An 18,904-nucleotide genomic window follows, 5' to 3' on the forward strand; every position below is an offset into this window, starting at 1 on the left:
CCCAACTCTTTTACTCCGGGGTCTTCTTTTGGTCCATAAAAAATGTCAAAAATTGGCACGTCAATTGGACTCCGTTTGGTATTCCTTTTCTGTAGAACTCAAAAACAAGGAAAAAACAGAAAATGGCACTGGGCTCTAGGTTAATAGATTAGTCCCAAAAATCATATAAAATAGCATATAAATGCATATAAAACATCCAAGGTTGATAATATAATAGCATGGAACAATAAAAAATTATAGATACATTGGAGACGTATCAAGCATCCCCAAGCTTAATTCCTGCTTGTCCTCGAGTAGGTAAATGATAAAGACAAAATTTTTGGTGTGGAATGCTACCTAACATATTTATCAATGTAATCTTCTTTTATTGTGGCAAGAATATTCAGATCCATAAGATTCAAGACAAAAGTTTAATATTGAAATAAAAATAATACTTCAAGCATACTAACAAAGTAATCATGTCTTCTCAAAATAACATGGCCAAAGAAAGCTATCCCTACAAAATCATATAGTCTGGCTATGCTCTATCTTCATCACATAAAATATCTAAATCATGCACAACCCCGATGATAAGCCAAGCAATTGTTTCATGCTTTTGATGTTCTCAAACTTTTTCAATCTTCACGCAATACATGAGCATGAGCCATGGACATAGCACTATAGGTGGAATAGAATGGTGGTTGTGGAGAAGACAGAAACGAGAAGATAGTCTCACATCAACTAGGCGTATCAACGGGCTATGGAGATGCCCATCAATAGATACCAATGTGAGTGGGTAGGGATTGCCATGCAACGGATGCACTAGAGCTATAAGTGTATGAAAGCTCAAAAGGAAACTAAGTGGGTGTGCATCCAACTTTCTTGCTCACGAAGACCTAGGGCATTTTGAGGAAGCCCGTCATTGGAATATACAAGCCAAGTTCTATAATGAAATATTCCCACTAGTATATGAAAGTGACAACATAGGAGACTCTCTATCATGAAGATCATGGTGCTACTTTGAAGCACAAGTGTGGTAAAAGGATAGTAGCATTGCCCCTTCTTATTTTTATTTTTATTTTATTTGGCCTTTCTTTTTTTCTTTTTTTATTTGGACTTTCCCCTTTTTTTATTTGGCGTTTCTTTTTTTCGGGACAATGCTCTATTAATGGTGAGCATCACACTTCTATTTATTTACAACTCAAAGATTACAACTCGATACTAGAACAAAATATGACTCTATATGAATGCCTCCGGCGGTGTACCGGGATGGGAAATGAATCAAGAGTGACATGTATGAAAAATTATGCATGGTGGCTTTGCCACAAATACGATGTCAACTACATGATCATGCAAGGCAATATGACAATGATGAAGCGTGTCATAATGAACGGAACGGTGAAAAGTTGCATGGCAATATATCTCGGAATGGCTATGGAAATGCCATAATAGGTAGGTATGGTGGCTGTTTTGAGGAAGATATAAAGAGGTTTATGTGTGACAGAGCGTATCATATCACGGGGTTTGGATGCACCGGCGAAGTTTGCACCAACTCTCGAGGTGAGAAAGGGCAATGCACGGTACCGAAGAGGCTAGCAATGATGGAAGGGTGAGAGTGCGTATAATCCATGGACTCAACATTAGTCATAAAGAACTCACATACTTATTGCAAAAATCTACAAGTCATCGAAAACCAAGCACTACGCGCATGCTCCTAGGGGGTAGATTGGTAGGAAAAGACCATCGCTCGTCCCCGACCACCACTCATAAGGAAGGCAATCAAAGAAACACCTCATGCTTTAAATTTGTCACACAGCGGTTACCATACGTGCATGCTATGGGACTTGCAAACCTCAACACAAGTATTTCTCAAATTCACAATTACTCAACTAGCACAACTCTAATATCACCATCTTCATACCTCAAAACAATCATCAAGTATCAAACTTCTCATAGTATTCAATGCACTCTATATGAAAGTTTTTATTATACCCATCTTGTATGCCCATCATATTAGGACTAAATTCATAACCAAAGCAAATTACCATGTTGTTCTAAAAACTCTCAAAATAATATAAGTGAAGCACTAGAGCAAATGACAAACTACTCCGAAAGATATAAGTGAAGATCAATGAGTATTCGAATAATTATGCAACTATGTGAAGACTCTCTAACATTTAAGAATTTCAGATCTTGGTATTTTATTCAAACAGAAAGAAAAACAAAATGAAATAAAATGACGCTCCAAGCAAAACACATATCATGTGGTGAATAAAAATATAGCTCCAAGTAAAGTTATCGATGAACGAAGACGAAAGAGGGGATGCCATCAGGGGCATCCCCAAGCTTAGGCTCTTGGTTTTGCTTGAATATTACCTTGGGGTTCCTTGATCATCCCCAAGCTTAGGCTCTTGCAACTCCTTATTCCATAGTCGATCGAATCTTTACCCAAAACTTGAAAACTTCACAACACAAAACTTAACAGAAAACTTGTAAGCTCCGTTAGTATAAGAAAATAAATCACCACTTAGGTACTGTTGTGAACTCATTCTAATTAATATTTGTGAAATATATATTTTATTCCAACTTCTCTATGGTTCATACCCTCCGATACTACTCATAGATTCATCAAAATAAGCAAACAACACAATGAAAACAGAATCTGTCAAAAACAGAACAGTCTGTAGTAATCTGTATGAAACGTATAATTATGTAACCCCAAAAATTCTGAAATAAATTTTCGGACGTGAGGAATTTGTCTATTAATCATCTTCAAAAAGAATCAACCTAATCGCACTCTCCAGTAAAAAATGGCAGCAAAACTCGTGAGCGCTAAAGTTTCTGTTTTTTACAGCAAGATCGCAAAGACTTCACCCAAGTCTTCCCAAAGGTTCTACTTGGAACAAACACTAATTAAAGCATAAAACCACATCTAAAAAGAGGCTATATGAATTATTTATTACTAAACAGGAGCAAAAATCAAAGAACAAAAATGAAGTTGGGTTGCCTCCCAACAAGCGCTATCGTTTAACGCCCCTAGCTAGGCATGATGATTTCAATGATGATCACATAAAAGATAAGAAATGAAACATAAAGAGAGCATCATGAAGAATATTACTTGCACATTTAATCTAACCCACTTCCTATGCATAGGGATTTTGTGAGCAAACAACTTGTGGGAACAAGAATCAACTTGCATAGGAAGGCAAAACAAGCATAACTTCAAAACTTTAAGCACATAGAGAGGAAACTTGATATTATTGCAATTCCTACAAGCATATGTTTCTCCCTAATAATAATTTTCAGTAGCATCATGAATGAATTCAACAATATAACTATCACATAAAACATTCTTTTCATGAGCCACAAGCAGAGAATTTTTATTACTCTCCACATAAGCAAAATTCTTCTCATGAATAGTAGTGGGAGGAAACTCAACAAAATAACCATCATGTGAGGCATAATCCAATTGAAAACTAAAATCATGATGACAAGTTTCATGGTTATCATTATTATTAATAGCATACAAGTCATCACAATAATCATCATAGATAGCAACTTTGTTCTCATAATCAATTGGAACCTCTTCGGAGATAGTGGAATCATTACTAAATAAAGTCATGACCTCTCCAAATCCACTTTTATAATTATCACAATAAGATTCAACATCCTCAAAAATAGTGGGATCATCACTTCCTAAAGTTGACACTCTTCGAAACCCAGTTTCATCAATATAATCATCATAAATAGGAGGCATGCTATCATCATAATAAATTTGCTCATCAAAACTTGGGGGACAAAAAATATCATCTTCGTCAAACATAGCTTCCCCAAGCTTGTGGCTTTGCATATCATTAGCATTATGGATATTCAAGGAATTCATACTAACAACATTGCAATCATGCTCATCATTAAAATATTTAGTGCCAAACATTCTAATGCATTCTTCTTCTAGCATTTTGGCACAATTATCGGAATCCTTATTTTCTTGAAAGATATTAAAAAGATGAAGCATATGAGGTACCCTCAATTCCATTTTTTTTAATTTTCTTTCATAGAATAAACTAGTGATAAAACACGAAACTAAAAGATTCGATTGCAAGATCTAAATATATACCTTCAAGCGCTAACCTCCCCGGCAACGGTGCCAGGAAAGAGCTTGATGTCTACTACACAACCTTCTTCTTGTAGACGTTTTTGGGCCTCCAAGTGTAGAGGTTTGTAGGACAGTAGCAAATTTCCCTCAAGTGGAAGACCTAAGTTTATCAATCCGTGGGAGGTGTAGGATGAAGATGGTCTCTCTCAAGCAACCCTGCAACCAAATAACAAAGAGTCTCTTGTGTCCCCAACACACCCAATACAATGGTAAATTGTATAGGTGCACTAGTTCGGCGAAGAGATGGTGATACAAGTGCAATATGGATAGTAGATAATGGTTTTTGTAATATGAAAATATAAAAACAGCAAGGTATCAAGTGGTAAAAGTGAGCACAAACGGTATTGCAATGCTAGGAAACAAGGCCTAGAGTTCATACTTTCACTAGTGCAAGTTCTCTCAACAATAATAACATAATTGGATCATATAACTATCCCTCAACATGCAACAAAGAGTCACTCCAAAGTCACTAATAGTGGAGAACAAACAAAGAGATTATTGTAGGGTACGAAACCACCTCAAAGTTATTCTTTCTGATCGATCTATTCAAGAGTCCGTACTAGAATAACACCTTAAGACACAAATCAACCAAAACCCTAATGTCACCTAGATAGTCCAATGTCACCTCAAGTATCCGTGGGTATGATTATACGATATGCATCACACAATCTCAGATTCATCTATTCAACCAACACAAAGAACTTCAAAGAGTGCCCCAAAGTTTCTACCGGAGAGTCAAGACAAAAACGTGTGCCAACCCCTATGCATAAGTTCACGAGGTCACGGAACTCGCAAGTTGATCACCAAAACATACATCAAGTGGATCACGTGATATCCCATTGTCACCACAGATAAGCACATGCAAGACATACATCAAGTGTTCTCAGATCCTTAAAGACTCAATCCGATAAGATAAATTCAAAGGGAAAACTCAATTCATCACAAGAGAGTAGAGGGGGAGAAACATCATAAGATCCAAGTATAATAGCGAAGCTCGCGATACACCAAGATCGTGCCGACTCAAGAATACGAGAGAGAGAGAGAGAGAGAGAGAGAGAGAGAGAGAGAGAGAGACATCAAACACATAGCTACTGGGGAGTGCGGGGATGATGAAGATGGCCACCGGAGAGGGATGCCCCCCCCCTCCGGCTGGGTGCCATAACGGGTCTAGATTGATTTTCGGTGGCTACAGAGGCTTGCGGCGGCAGAACTCCCGATCTAGGTTATTTTCTGGAGGTTTCTGTATTTATAGGAATTTTTGGCATAGGTCTCACGTCAAGAAGGTGCCCGAGTCGTCCACGAGGTAGGCCCACGCGCCCGGGGGGCGCCCCCCACCCTCGTGGACGGCCCGGGACTCTTCTAGCCCAACTCTTTTACTCCAGGGTATTCTTTTGGTCCATAAAAAATCGTCAAAAATTGGCACGTCAATTGGACTCTGTTTGGTATTCCTTTTCTGTAAAACTCAAAAACAAGGAAAAACAGGAACTGGCACTGGCACTGGGCTCTAGGTTAATAGGTTCATCCCAAAAATCATATAAAATAGCATATAAATGCATATAAAACATCCAAGGTTGATAATATAATAGCATGGAACAATCAAAAATTATAGATACGTTGGAGACGTATCAGTTCCTGAGTCATTTTACCCCCTCTAGTCATAACTCTAACAACATTATCATTTTTGTTATTATTTAATTCATTGAGAAAATCATTCCGAGCTTTAAGTACTTGTTCTACATGAGTGGTCACCATAGAAGCATGTTTACTAATAAGTTTAAGTTCACCTTTAACTCTAGACATATAATCACTCAAGTGTTCAATCATATAAGAATTATATTTCAATTGTCTACCAACATAAGCATTGAAGTCTTCTTGCCTAACCATAAAGTCATCAAACTCATCCAAGCATTGGCTAGCAAACTTAGTAGATGGGATTTCACATTTATCAAATCTATAGAGAGAATTTACCTTTACTACCTGTGTCGGGTTGTCAAGACCATGTATTTCTTCAATAGGTGGTAAATTCTTAACATCTTCATCTTTAATACCTTATTCTTCCATAGATTTCTTTGCCTCTTGCATATCTTTGGGACTGAGAAATAGAATACCCCTTTTCTTCGGAGTTGGCTTAGGAGTTGGTTCATGAAGTGTCCAATTATTTTCATTACTCAACATATTATTCAATAGCAATTCAGCTTGATCAACAGTTCTTTCCCTGAAAACACAACCAACACAACTATCCAGGTGGTCTCTGGAAGCATCGGTTAGTGCATTATAAAAGATATCAAGTATTTCATTTTTCTTGAGAGAATGATCAGGAAAAGCATTAAGTAATTGGAGAAGCCTCCCCCAAGCTTGTGAGAGACTCTCTTCTTCAATTTGCACAAAATTATATATTTCCCTTAAGGCAGCTCGTTTCTTATGAGCGGGGAAATATTTAGCAGAGAAGTAATAAATCATATCCTGGGGACTACGCACACAACCAGGATCAAGAGAATTAAACCATGTTTTAGCATCACCCTTTAATGAGAACGGAAACAACTTAAGGATAAAGTAATAGCGAGTTTTCTCATCATTAGTAAACAAGGTGGCTATATCATTTAATTTAGTAAGATGTGCCACAACAGTTTCAGATTCATAGCCATAAAAAGGATCAGATTCAACCAAAGTAATTAACTCAGGATCGACACAAAAATCATAATCCTTATCGGAAATAAAGATAGGTGAAGTAGCAAAAGCAGGGTCATATTTCATTCTAGCATTCAAGGATTTTTCTTTAAGCTTAGCTAATAATTTCTTAAGATCAGATCTATCATTGCAAGCTAAGAAGTCTCTAGAAGTTTATTCATCCATAACATAACCCTCAGGCACAACAGGAAATTCATATCTAGGGGGAGAATCTTCATCATCACTTTCATCAATATTATCAGTTTTAATAATTTCATTCTCTCTAACCCTAGCAAGTTGTTCATCAAGAAATTCACCTAGTGGCACAGTATTATCAAGCATATAAGTAGTTTCATCATAAGTATCATGCAAAGTAGAGGTGGCATCATCAATAACATGCGACATATCAGAATAAATAGCAGGAGTAGGTGTCGCAAGTTTACTCAAAACAGAAGGTGAATCAAGTGCAGAGCTAGGTGGCAGTTCCTTACCTCCCCTCGTAGTTTAGGGAAAAATCTTGGTTCTTTTTTCTTTCAAGTTCTTCATAGTGACCAGCAGGTATAAATCCCAAGTGACTCAAAGAATAGAGCTATGCTCCCCAGCAACGGCGCCAGAAAATAGTCTTGATAACCCACAAGTGTAGGGGATCACAACAGTTTTTGAGGGTAGAGTATTCAACCCAAATTTATTGATTCGACACAAGGGGAGCCAAAGAATATTCTCAAGTATTAGCGGCTGAGTTGTCAATTCAACCACACCTGGAAACTTAATATCTACAGCAAAGTATTTAGTAGCAAAGTAATATGATAATAGCGGTAACGGTAGCAAAAGTAATAGTTTTGGTTTTATAGTGATTGTAACAGTAGCAACGGAAAAGTAAATAAGTGAAGATCAATATATGAAAAGCTCATAGGCAATGGATTAGTGATGGATAATTATGTCGGATGCGAGTCCTCATGTAACAGTTATAACATAGGGTGACACAGAACTAGCTTCAGTTCATCAATGTAATGTAGGCATGTATTCCGAATATAGTCATACATGCTTATGGAAAAGAACTTGCATGACATCTTTTGTCCTACCCTCCCGTGGCAGCGAGGTCCTATTGGAAACTAAGGGATATTAAGGCCTCCTTTTAATAGATTACCGGACCAAAGCATTAACACTTAGTGAATATATGAACTCCTCAAACTACGGTCATCACCGGTAAGTATCCCGATTATTGTCACTTCGGGGTTAACGGATCATAGCACATAATAGATGACTATAGACTTGCAAGATAGGATCAAGAACTCACATATATTCATGAAAACATAATAGGTTCATATCTGAAATCCTGGCACTCGGGCCCTAGTGACAAGCATTAAGCATAGCAAAGTCATAGCAACATCAATCTCAGAACATAATGGATACTAGGGATCAAATCCTAACAAAAATAACTCGATTACATGATAAGTCTCATCCAACCCATCACCATCCAGCAAGAATACGATGGAATTACACACGCACGGCGGTGAGCATCATGAAATTGGTGATGGAGGAAGGTTGATGATGGCGATGGCGACGGATTCCCCTCTCCGGAGCCCCGAATGAACTCCAGATAAGCCCTCCCGAGAGAGATTAGGGCTTGGCGGCTCCGTATCGTAAAATGTGATGAATCCTTCTTCCTTATTTTTTCTCTTCAAACATGAATATATGGAGTTGGAGTTGAGATCGGTGGAGCACCAGGGGGCCCATGAGGCAGGGGGGCACCCGGGGGGTAGGCGCGCCCCACCCTTGTGGATAGGGTGTGGGCCCCACTGGCCTTGATTCTTTTGCCGGTATTTTTAATATATTCCAAAAATATTCTCCGTTGATTTTCAGGTCATTCCAAGAACTTTTATTTCTGCACAAAAATAACACCATGGCAATTCTGCTGAAAACAACGTCAGTCCGGGTTAGTTCCATTCAAATCATGCAAGTTAGAGTCCAAAACAAGGGCAAAAGTGTTTGGAAAAGTAGATACATTGGAGACATATCACGGTACTTGATCGGTAGGATCACGAAGACGTTCGACTGCATCAACCGCGTTACTTAACGCTTCCGCTTTCGGTCTATGAGGGTACATAGACACACTCTCCCCTCTCGTTGCTATGCATCTCCTAGATAGATCTTTCATGATCATAGGATTTTTTTTTGAAATACCGCGTTCCCAAACAGTGGCATTCGAGCCAGGTCCATGCGTAGATGTTATATGCACGAGTAGAACACAAAGGAGTTGTGCGCGTGGGTATATACATATTGCTTGCCATCACTAGTTGTTTCTTGATTCGGCGGTATTGTTGGATGAAGTGACCCAGACCGACATTACATGACCGTGTTCATGAGACTGGTTCTACCGACGTGCTTTACACACAGGTGGCTAGCGGGTGTCAGTTTCTCTAACTTTAGTTGAACCAGATTCAATGGACGGGGTTCTTTTTAAAGATCAAAAAGCAATCACTATACCATGTTGTGGTTTTGATGCATAAGTAAGAATGGTTCTTGACAGAAGCCCGTAGCAGCCATGTAAAACTTGCAACAACAAAGTAGAGGACGTCTAACTTGTTTTTGCGGGGCATGTTGTGATGTGTTATGGTTAATACATGATTATATAAATTTTTGTATGAGATGATCATGTTTTGTAACACAGTTATCGGCAACTGGCAGGAGCCATATGGTCGTCGCTTTATTGTATGAAATGCAATCGCCTTGTAAACGCTTTACTTCATCACTAAGCGGTTGCGACAGTCGTGGAAGCAATAGTTGGCGAGACGACAACGATGCTACGATGGAGATCAAGGTGTCAAGCTAGTGACGATGGTGATCATGACGGTGCTTTGGAGATGGAGATCAAAGGCACAAGATGATGATGGCCATATCATATCACTTATATTGATTGCATGTGATGTGTTATCCTTTATGCATCTTATTTTGCTTAGTACGGCGGTAGCATTATAATATGATCTCTCACTAAATTTCAAGGTATAAGTGTTCTCCTTGAGTATGCACCATTGCTACAGTTCATCGTGCCGAGACACCACGTGATGATGGGGTGTGATAAGCTCTACGTTCACATACAATGGGTGCAAGCCAGATTTGCACAAGAAGAATACTCGGGATAAACTTTACGAGCCTAGCATATGCAGATATGGCCTCGGAACACTAAGACCGAAAGGTCGAGCGTGAATCATATAGTAGATATGATCAACATAGTGATGTTCACTGCTAAAAACTACTCCATCTCACGTGATGATCAGACATGGTTTAGTTGATATGGATCACATGATCACTTAGATGATTAGAGGGATGTCTATCTTAGTGGGAGTTCTTAAGTAATATGGTTAATTGAACTTTAATTTATCATGAACTTAGTACCTTGTAGTATTTTGCATGTCTGTGTTGTTGTAGATAAATGGACCGTGATGTTGTTCCGTTGAATTTTAATGCATTCCTAGAGAAAGCTAAGTTGAAAGATGATGGTAGCAACTACACGGACTGGGTCCGTAACTTGAGGATTATCCTCATTGCTGCACAGAAGAATTACGTCCTAGAAGCACCGCTAGGTGCCAAACCCGCTGCAGGAGCAACTCCAGATGTTATGAACACCTGGCAAAGCAAAGCTGATGACTACTCGATAGTTCAGTGTGCCATGCTTTATGGCTTAGAACCGGGACTTCAACGACGTTTTGAATGTCATGGAGCATATGAGATGTTCCAGGAGTTGAAGTTAATATTTGAAGCAAATGCCCGGATTGAGAGATATGAGGTCTCCAATAAGTTCTACAGCTGCAAAATGGAGGAGAATAGTTCTGTCAATGAGCACATACTCAGAATGTCTGGGTACCACAATCACTTGACTCAGCTGGGAGTTAATCTTCCAGTTGATAGTGTCATTGACAAAGTTCTTCAATCACTGCCACCAAGCTAAAAAAGCTTTGCGATGAACTATAATATGCAAGGGATGGATAAGACTATTCCCGGGCTCTTCGCGATGCTAAAAGCCGCGGAGGTAGAAATCAAGAAGGAGCATCAAGTATTGATGGTCAACAAGACCACCAGTTTTAAGAAGACGGGCAAAGGGAAGAAGGGGAACTTCAAGAAGAATGGCAAGAAAGTTGCTGCTCAAGTGAAGAAGCCTAAGTCTGGACCTAAGCTAGAGAGTGGGTGCTTCTACTACAAAGGGACTGGTCACTGGAAGCGGAACTGCCCCAAGTATTTGGCGGATAAGAAGGATGGCAAAGTGAAAGGTATATTTGATATACATGTTATTGATGTGTACCTTACTAATGCTCGCGGTAGCGCCTGGGTATTTGATACTGGTTCTGTTGCTAATATTTGCAACTCGAAACAGGGGCTACGGATTAAGCGAAGATTGGCTAAGAACGAGGTGACGATGCGCGTGGGAAATGGTTCCAAAGTCGATGTGATCACCGTCGGCACGCTACCTCTACATCTACCTTCGGGATTAGTTTTAGACATGAATAATCGTTATTTGGTGCCAGCGTTAAGCATAAACATTATATTTGGATCTTGTTTGATGCGAGACGGTTATTCATTTAAATCGGAGAATAATGGTTATTCTTTTTATATGAGTAATATCTTTTATGGTCACGCACCCTTGATGAGTGGTCTATTTTTACTACATCTTGATAGTAGTGATACTCATATTCATAGTATTGAAGCCAAAAGATATAAGTTTAATAATGATAGTGCAACTTATTTGTGGCACTACCATTTATGTCATATTGGTGTAAAGCGCATGAAGAAACTCCATGCAAATGGGATTTTGAAATCACTTGATTGTGAATCACTTGATGCTTGCGAACCATGCCACATGGCCAAGATGACTAAAACTCCGTTCTCTGGAACAATGGAACGAGCAACAGACTTATTGGAAATAATACATACTGATGTATGTGGTCCGATGAGTGTTGATGCTTGTGGCAGGTGTCGTTATTTTTTGACCTTCACAGATGATTTGAGGAGATACGGGTATGTCTACTTGATAAAACATAAGTCCAAAACATTTGAAAAGTTCAAAGAATTTCAGAGTGAAGTGGAAAATCATCGTAACAAGAAAAAAATCTGCGATATGATCGTGGAGGTGAATATTTGAGTTATGAGTTTGGTCTTCATTTGAAACAATGCGGAATAGTTTCGCAACTCACGCCATCTGGAACACCACAGCGTAATGGTGTGTCCGAACGTTGTAACCGCACTTTATTAGATATGGTGCGATCTATGATATCTCTTATCGATTTACTGCTATTGTTTTGGGGTTATGCTTTTAGAGACGACTCTATTCTCGTTAAATAGGGCACCATTGAAATCCGTTGAGACGACACCATATGAACTGTGGTTTGGCAAGAAACCCAAGTTGTCGTTTCTTAAAGTTTGGGGCTGCGATGCTTATATGAAAAAGCTTCAACCTGATAAGCTCGAACCCAAATCGGAGAAATATGACTTCATATGATACCCATAGGAGACTATTGGGTACTGATGACCCATGAGTATAGGGGATCTATCGTAGTCCTTTCGATAAGTAAGAGTGTCGAACCCAACGAGGGGCAGAAGGAAATGATAAGCGGTTTCTAGCAAGGTATTCTCTGCAAGTACTGAAATAAGTGGTAACAGATAGTTTTGTGATAGGATAATTTGTAACGAGCAACAAGTAACAAAAGTAAATAAAGTGCAGCAAGGTGGCCCAATCCTTTTTGTAGAAAAGGACAAGCCTGGACAAACTCTTATATAGAGAAAAGGGCTCCCGAGGACACATGGGAATATCGTCAAGCTAGTTTTCATCACGTTCATATGATTCGCGTTCGGTACTTTGATAATTTGGTATGTGGGTGGACCGGTGCTTGGGTACTGTCCTTACTTGTACAAGCATCCCACTTATGATTAACCTCTATTGCAAGCATCCGCAACTACAACAAAAGTATTAAGGTAAACCTAACCATAGCATGAAACATATGGATCCAAATCAGCCCCTTACGAAGCAACGCATAAACTAGGGTTTAAGCTTCTGTCACTCTAGCAACCCATCATCTACTTATTACTTCCCAATGCCTTCCTCTAGGCCCAAATAATGGTGAAGTGTCATGTAGTCGACGTTCACATAACACCACTAGAGGAGAGACAACTTACATCTCATCAAAATATCGAACGAATACCAAATTCACATGACTACTAATAGCAAGACTTCTCCCATGTCCTCAGGAACAAAAGTAACTACTCACAAAGCATAAACATGTTCATAATTAGAGGGGTATTAATATGCATATAGGATCTGAACATATGATCTTCCACCAATTAAACCAACTAGCATCAACTACAAGGAGTAACTAACACTACTAGCAACCTACTAGCACCAATCCCGGACTTGGAGGCAAGAATTGGATACAAGAGATGAACTAGGGTTTTGAGAGGAGATGGTGCTGATGAAGATGTTGATGGAGATTGCCCTCTCCCGATGAGAGGAGCGTTGGTGATGACGATGGCAATGATTTCCCCCTCCCGGTGGGAAGTTTCCCGGTAGAACAGCTCTGCCGGAGCCCTAGATTGGTTTCGCCTCGTGGCGGCGGAGTTTCGTCCGAGAAGATGGCTTCCTATTTTTTTCCCATCGAAAGACTTCATATAGCAGAAGATGGCCATCGGAGGGCCACCAGGGGGCCCATGAGGTAGGGGGCGCACCCAGGGGGTAGGGCACGCCCCCCACCCTCGTGGGCAGGGTGTGCCCCCCTGGTGAATCTCTTCCGCTGAGTATTTTTTATATATTCTGAAAACGTCTTCCGTGAAGTTTCAGGACTTTTGGAGCTGTGCAGAATAGGTCTCTAATATTTGCTCCTTTTCCAGCCCAGAATCCCAGCTGCCGGCATTCTCCCTCTTTATGTAAACCTTGTAAAATAAGAGAGAGTAGGCATAAGTATTGTGACATAATGTGTAATAACAGCCCATAATGCAATAAATATCGATATAAGAACATGATGCAAAATGGACGTATCAACTCCCCCAAGCTTAGACCTCGCTTGTCCTCAAGCGAAAGCCAAAATCGAAAAATATGTCCACATGTTTAGAGATAGAGGTGTCGATAAAACTAAAATACGGACATGAGGGCATCATGATCATTCTTAGAACAGCAACTTATATAATTTTTGTCATATAATCTCTTATGCTATAGTAATAATTCAATCACATTTTCAAGTATGAATCGTAAACTTCGTTGAAAACTAACAAACTATAATCTCAGTCATTGGAGCAATTGCAATTTATCATAACATTGGAAAGAGTCAATGTATAAGAGCTTTTCAGCAAGTCCACATACTCAACTATCATATAATCTTTCACAATTGCTGACACTCACGCAATACTTATGGGTATGGAGTTTTAATAGGACACAGAGAAAGATAGGGGCTTATAGTTTTGCCTCCCAACGTTTTACCTCAGGGGTAATGTCAACAATAATAGTTCATGAAAACTCACATCCAATTAGCTATATATACCAGGATCTTTCCAACATACTGTGCTTGCCAAAGGATAAAATGTAAAAAGGATGGGTGAAGATCACCATGACTCTTATATAAGGTAGGAGATAAAAGTAAAAGATAGGCCCTTTGCAGTGGGAAGCAGAGGTTGTCATGCGCTTTTATGGTTGGATGCACAAAATCTTAATGCGAAAGAACGTCACTTTATATTGCCACTTGTGATATGGACCTTTATTGTGAAGTATGTCGCTTTTATTTCTTCCATATCACACGATCGTATAAAGCTTATTTTCTCCCACACTAATAAGTCATACATATTTAGAGAGCAATTTTTTTATTGCTTGCACCGATGACAACTTACTTGGAGGATCTTACTCAATCCATAGGTAGGTATGGCGGACTCTCATGGAAAAACTGGTTTTAAGGGAATTTGGAAGCACAAGTAGTATTTCTACTTGGTGCAATGAATTTGGCTAGCATGAGGGGGAAAGGCAAGCTCAACATGTTGGAGGATCCAAGACAGTATAATTTATCTCGGATGTAAGAAAACATAACCCATTACGTTGTCTTCCTTGTCCAACGTCAACTCTTTAACATGTCATATATTAATGAGTGCTCACAATCATAAAAGATGTCCAAGATAGTATATTTATATGTGAAGACCTCTCTTTCTTTATTACTTCCTATTAATTGCAACGATGACCAAAACTATGTTTGTCAACCCTCAACAACTTTTATTCATCATACCTTTTCTATGTGAGCTCATTACTCTCCATAAGATTCACATGATCTCTTTGTTTCTTTCTATTTATTTCTCTTTTCTTTTATTCACTTAAGATCGTGGCAAAATAATCAAGCCCTTGACTCAACACTAATCTTTATTATATATAGGTCACGGACTCGATTACATAGAAGGATCATAAAGCAAAACTCACAACTAGATCATACTAAAGGCTTGTATTCTACTAGGTCAAAATATTACCAAAAGGATCGAACTAAGAAAAATGGTAAAGATAAAAGTGATGGTGATATGATACCGGGGCACTCCCCCAAGCTTGGCAGATGCCAAGGGGAGTGCCCATACCCGATGCTCAATTCTTCTTTGTTGGTGAAGAAGGTGGAGTTGTTGATGCTGGATAGTCGCACATCGAGCGTAGGAGGTCTTCTAGCTTCCGGATAATGCCTTTGAGTGCGATGATATGCTCCTTCAACAAAATATTTTCACGTGTGAGATACTTATTTTGTATACGAGCTAGCTCAATCATCTTGAAAGCTTCGATCTCAGTTGGGGTAAGAAGATTGTGATCAAGTTGAAGGATGTCTTCTGTTGCCGGAGCTTGGTCCTCCGTGGCTTTTTTGATCCCTTCATCCTTGTTGATCTCCATGGGTTCTTCCCTCTTCCGCTCTATCTTCATTAGCCAAGCATCGTTGCCCTCATGGTTGGAGGAGGAGGGAGACGACATAGTGCCTGGCCTTGACAACCCTGACAGAAAACAGCTCGAAACAAAGACAGGAGATATTTGCGTGATACAGGAGTCAAAACCCCCGGGAGATTATATAATAAATTTTTACCGACCAAAATACGTATCGTGTAAGAAAACGGAGTCCGGAGTGCACACGAGGTAGGGGGCGCGCCCAGTAGGGTAGGGCGCGCCCTCCACCCTCGTGGAGCCCTTGTGTCCTTCCCGGACTGCTTCTTATTTTTCTATTTTTCTAAATATTCCAAAATGGAGAAATATTGCCTTAAAAACTGTTTTGGAGTCGGTTTACTTACCGTACCACATACCTATTCCTTTTCGGAGTCTGAAGCGTTCCGCAAAGTGTCCCTTATGTATTCCTCGGGGGTTACGGTTTCCATAATATTGGTTTCAACATTTATGGTATTACCTGAGATATAATGTTTGATTCTTTGACCGTTCACCACCTTCAGATTTGTGTCTACGAAGTTGTTGATTTTTATGACACCGGAATGATAGACCTCCTCGATAACGTAAGGACCTTCCCATTTAGAGAGAAGTTTTCCTGTAAAAAATCTTAAACGAGAGTTGTATAGCAATACATAATCACCTACATTAAACTCACGCTTTTGTATCCTTTTATCATGCCATCTTTTAACCTTTTCTTTGAACAACTTGGCATTTTTGTAGGCTTGGGTTCTCCATTCATTGAGTGAGCTAATATCAAATAACCTCTTCTCACCGGAAAGTTTAAAATCATAATTGAGCTCTTTAATAGCCCAATATGCCTTGTGTTCTGATACGTCTCCAACGTATCTATAATTTTTTATTGCTCCATGCTATATTATCTACTGTTTTGGGCAATATTGGGCTTTATTTTCCACTTTTATATTATTTTTGGGACTAACCTATTAACCGGAGGCCCAGCCCAGATTTGCTGTTTTATGCCTATTTCAGTGTTTCGAAGAAAAGGAATATCAAACGGAGTATAAACGGAACGAAATCAACTGGAGAAGTTATTTTTGGAACGAAAGCCACCGGATAGACTCGGACTCCACGTCAGGAGATACGGGAGGTGCTCACGAGGGTGGGGGCGCCCCCCCCCCCCTAGGGCGCGCCCCCCTGCCTCGTGGGGCCCTCGTGGCTCCCCTGACGTACTTCTTCCGCCTATATAACTCCATGTACCCTAAAACTTCCAAAAACACTCAATAGATCGGGAGTTCCGCCGCCAGAAGCCTCTGTAGCCACCAAAAGCCAATCTAGACCCATTCTGGCACCCTGCCGGAGGGGGCAATCCATCTACGGTGGCCATCTTCATCATCCCGGTGCTCTCCATGACAAGGAGGGAGTAGTTCTCCCTCGGGGCTGAGGGTATGTACCAGTAGCTATGTGTTTGATCTCTCTCTCTCTCTCTCTCTCGTGTTCTTGATTTGGCACGATCTTGATGTATCATGAGCTTTGCTATTATAGTTGGATATTATGTTTCTCCTCCCCCTCTACTCTCTTGTAATGAATTGAGTTCCCCCTTTGAAGTTATCTTATCGGATTGAGTCTTTAAAGATTTGAGAACACTTGATGTATGTATTGCCATGGATATCTGTGGTGACAATGGGATATCACATGATTCACTTGATGTATGTTTTGGTGATCAACTTGTGGGTTCCGCCCATGAACCTATGCATAGGGGTTGGCACACGTTTTCGTCGTGATTCTCCGGTAGAACTTTGGGGCACTCTTTGAGGTCCTTAGTGTTGGTTGAATAGATGAATCTGAGATTGTGTGACGCATATCGTATAATCATACCCACGGATACTTGAGGTGACATTGGAGTATCTGGGTGACATTAGGGTTTTGGTTGATTTGTGTCTTAAGGTGTTATTCTAGTACGAACTCTAGGGATGTTTGTGACACTTATAGGAATAGCCCAACGGATTGATTGGAAAGAATAACTTTGAGGTGGTTTCGTACCCTACCATAATCTCTTTGTTCGTTCTCCGCTATTAGTGACTTTGGAGTGACTCTTTGTTGCATGTTGAGGGATAGTTATGTGATCCAATTATGTTAGTATTGTTGAGGGAACTTACACTAGCGAAAGTATGAACCCTAGGCCTTATTTCCTATCATTGCAATACCGTTTACGCTCACTTTTATCATTCGTTACCTTGCTGTTTTTATAATTTCAGATTACAAATACCTTTATCTACCATCCATATACCACTTGTTTCACCATCTCTTCGCCGAACTAGTGCACCTATAAAATTTACCATTGTATTGGGTGTGTTGGGGACACAAGAGACTCTTTGTTATTTGGTTGCAGGGTTACTTGAGAGAGACCATCTTCATCCTACGCCTCCTACGGATTGATAAACCTTAGGTCATCCACTTGAGGGAAATTTGCTGCTGTCCTACAAACATCTGCACTTGGAGGCCCAACAACGTCTACAAGAAGAAGGTTGTGTAGTAGACATCAAGCTCTTTTCTGGCATTGCCGGGGAGATGAGTGCTTGAAGGTATATCTTTAGATCTTGCAATCGAGTCTTTTAGTTTCTTGTTTTATCACTAGTTTAGTTTATAAAAGAAAACTGCAAAAAATGGAATTGAGTTTGTCTCATACGCTTCACCTTTTTAATATCTTTCGTGAGTATGATGGAAAGGATAATTGTGCTCAAGTGCTTGAAGAAGAAATCTATAAAATGTTTGGCACTAAATATTTGAATGATGAGCATGATGGCAATGTTGTTAGTATGAATTCTTTGAATATCCATGATGCTAATGATGATTGCACTAGTTATGATGAAAATGCCTCCTATAAACATGTCAATTTTTGTGGAGTAGACTGGGTTCGCAAGTACACACCAAATAGGGAAGATAGATATTGCAAGAGGCATAAGTACTTAGAAACCAAATTGTTGCAAGAAGAGCTAGATGAATGTGCTGAAAGATTCAATATTTTTCGTGCCCCTTGTGAACTTTGCAATGCTATTTGTTTCATGATCAAGTCGTGTCCAAACATTGTGATAATTTGATTACCCTTGAGCATCATAAAGAGCTTAGGCTTCTTTTGTGTTATGAAGAAATGAAATGTATAACTAAGGGTATTCCAAAGTTTAATCTTGATAGAGTTCTTGATTTTGACCTAG

Source organism: Triticum dicoccoides, chromosome 6A (assembly GCF_002162155.2).
Source record: "Triticum dicoccoides isolate Atlit2015 ecotype Zavitan chromosome 6A, WEW_v2.0, whole genome shotgun sequence".
Lineage (NCBI taxonomy): Eukaryota > Viridiplantae > Streptophyta > Magnoliopsida > Poales > Poaceae > Triticum > Triticum dicoccoides.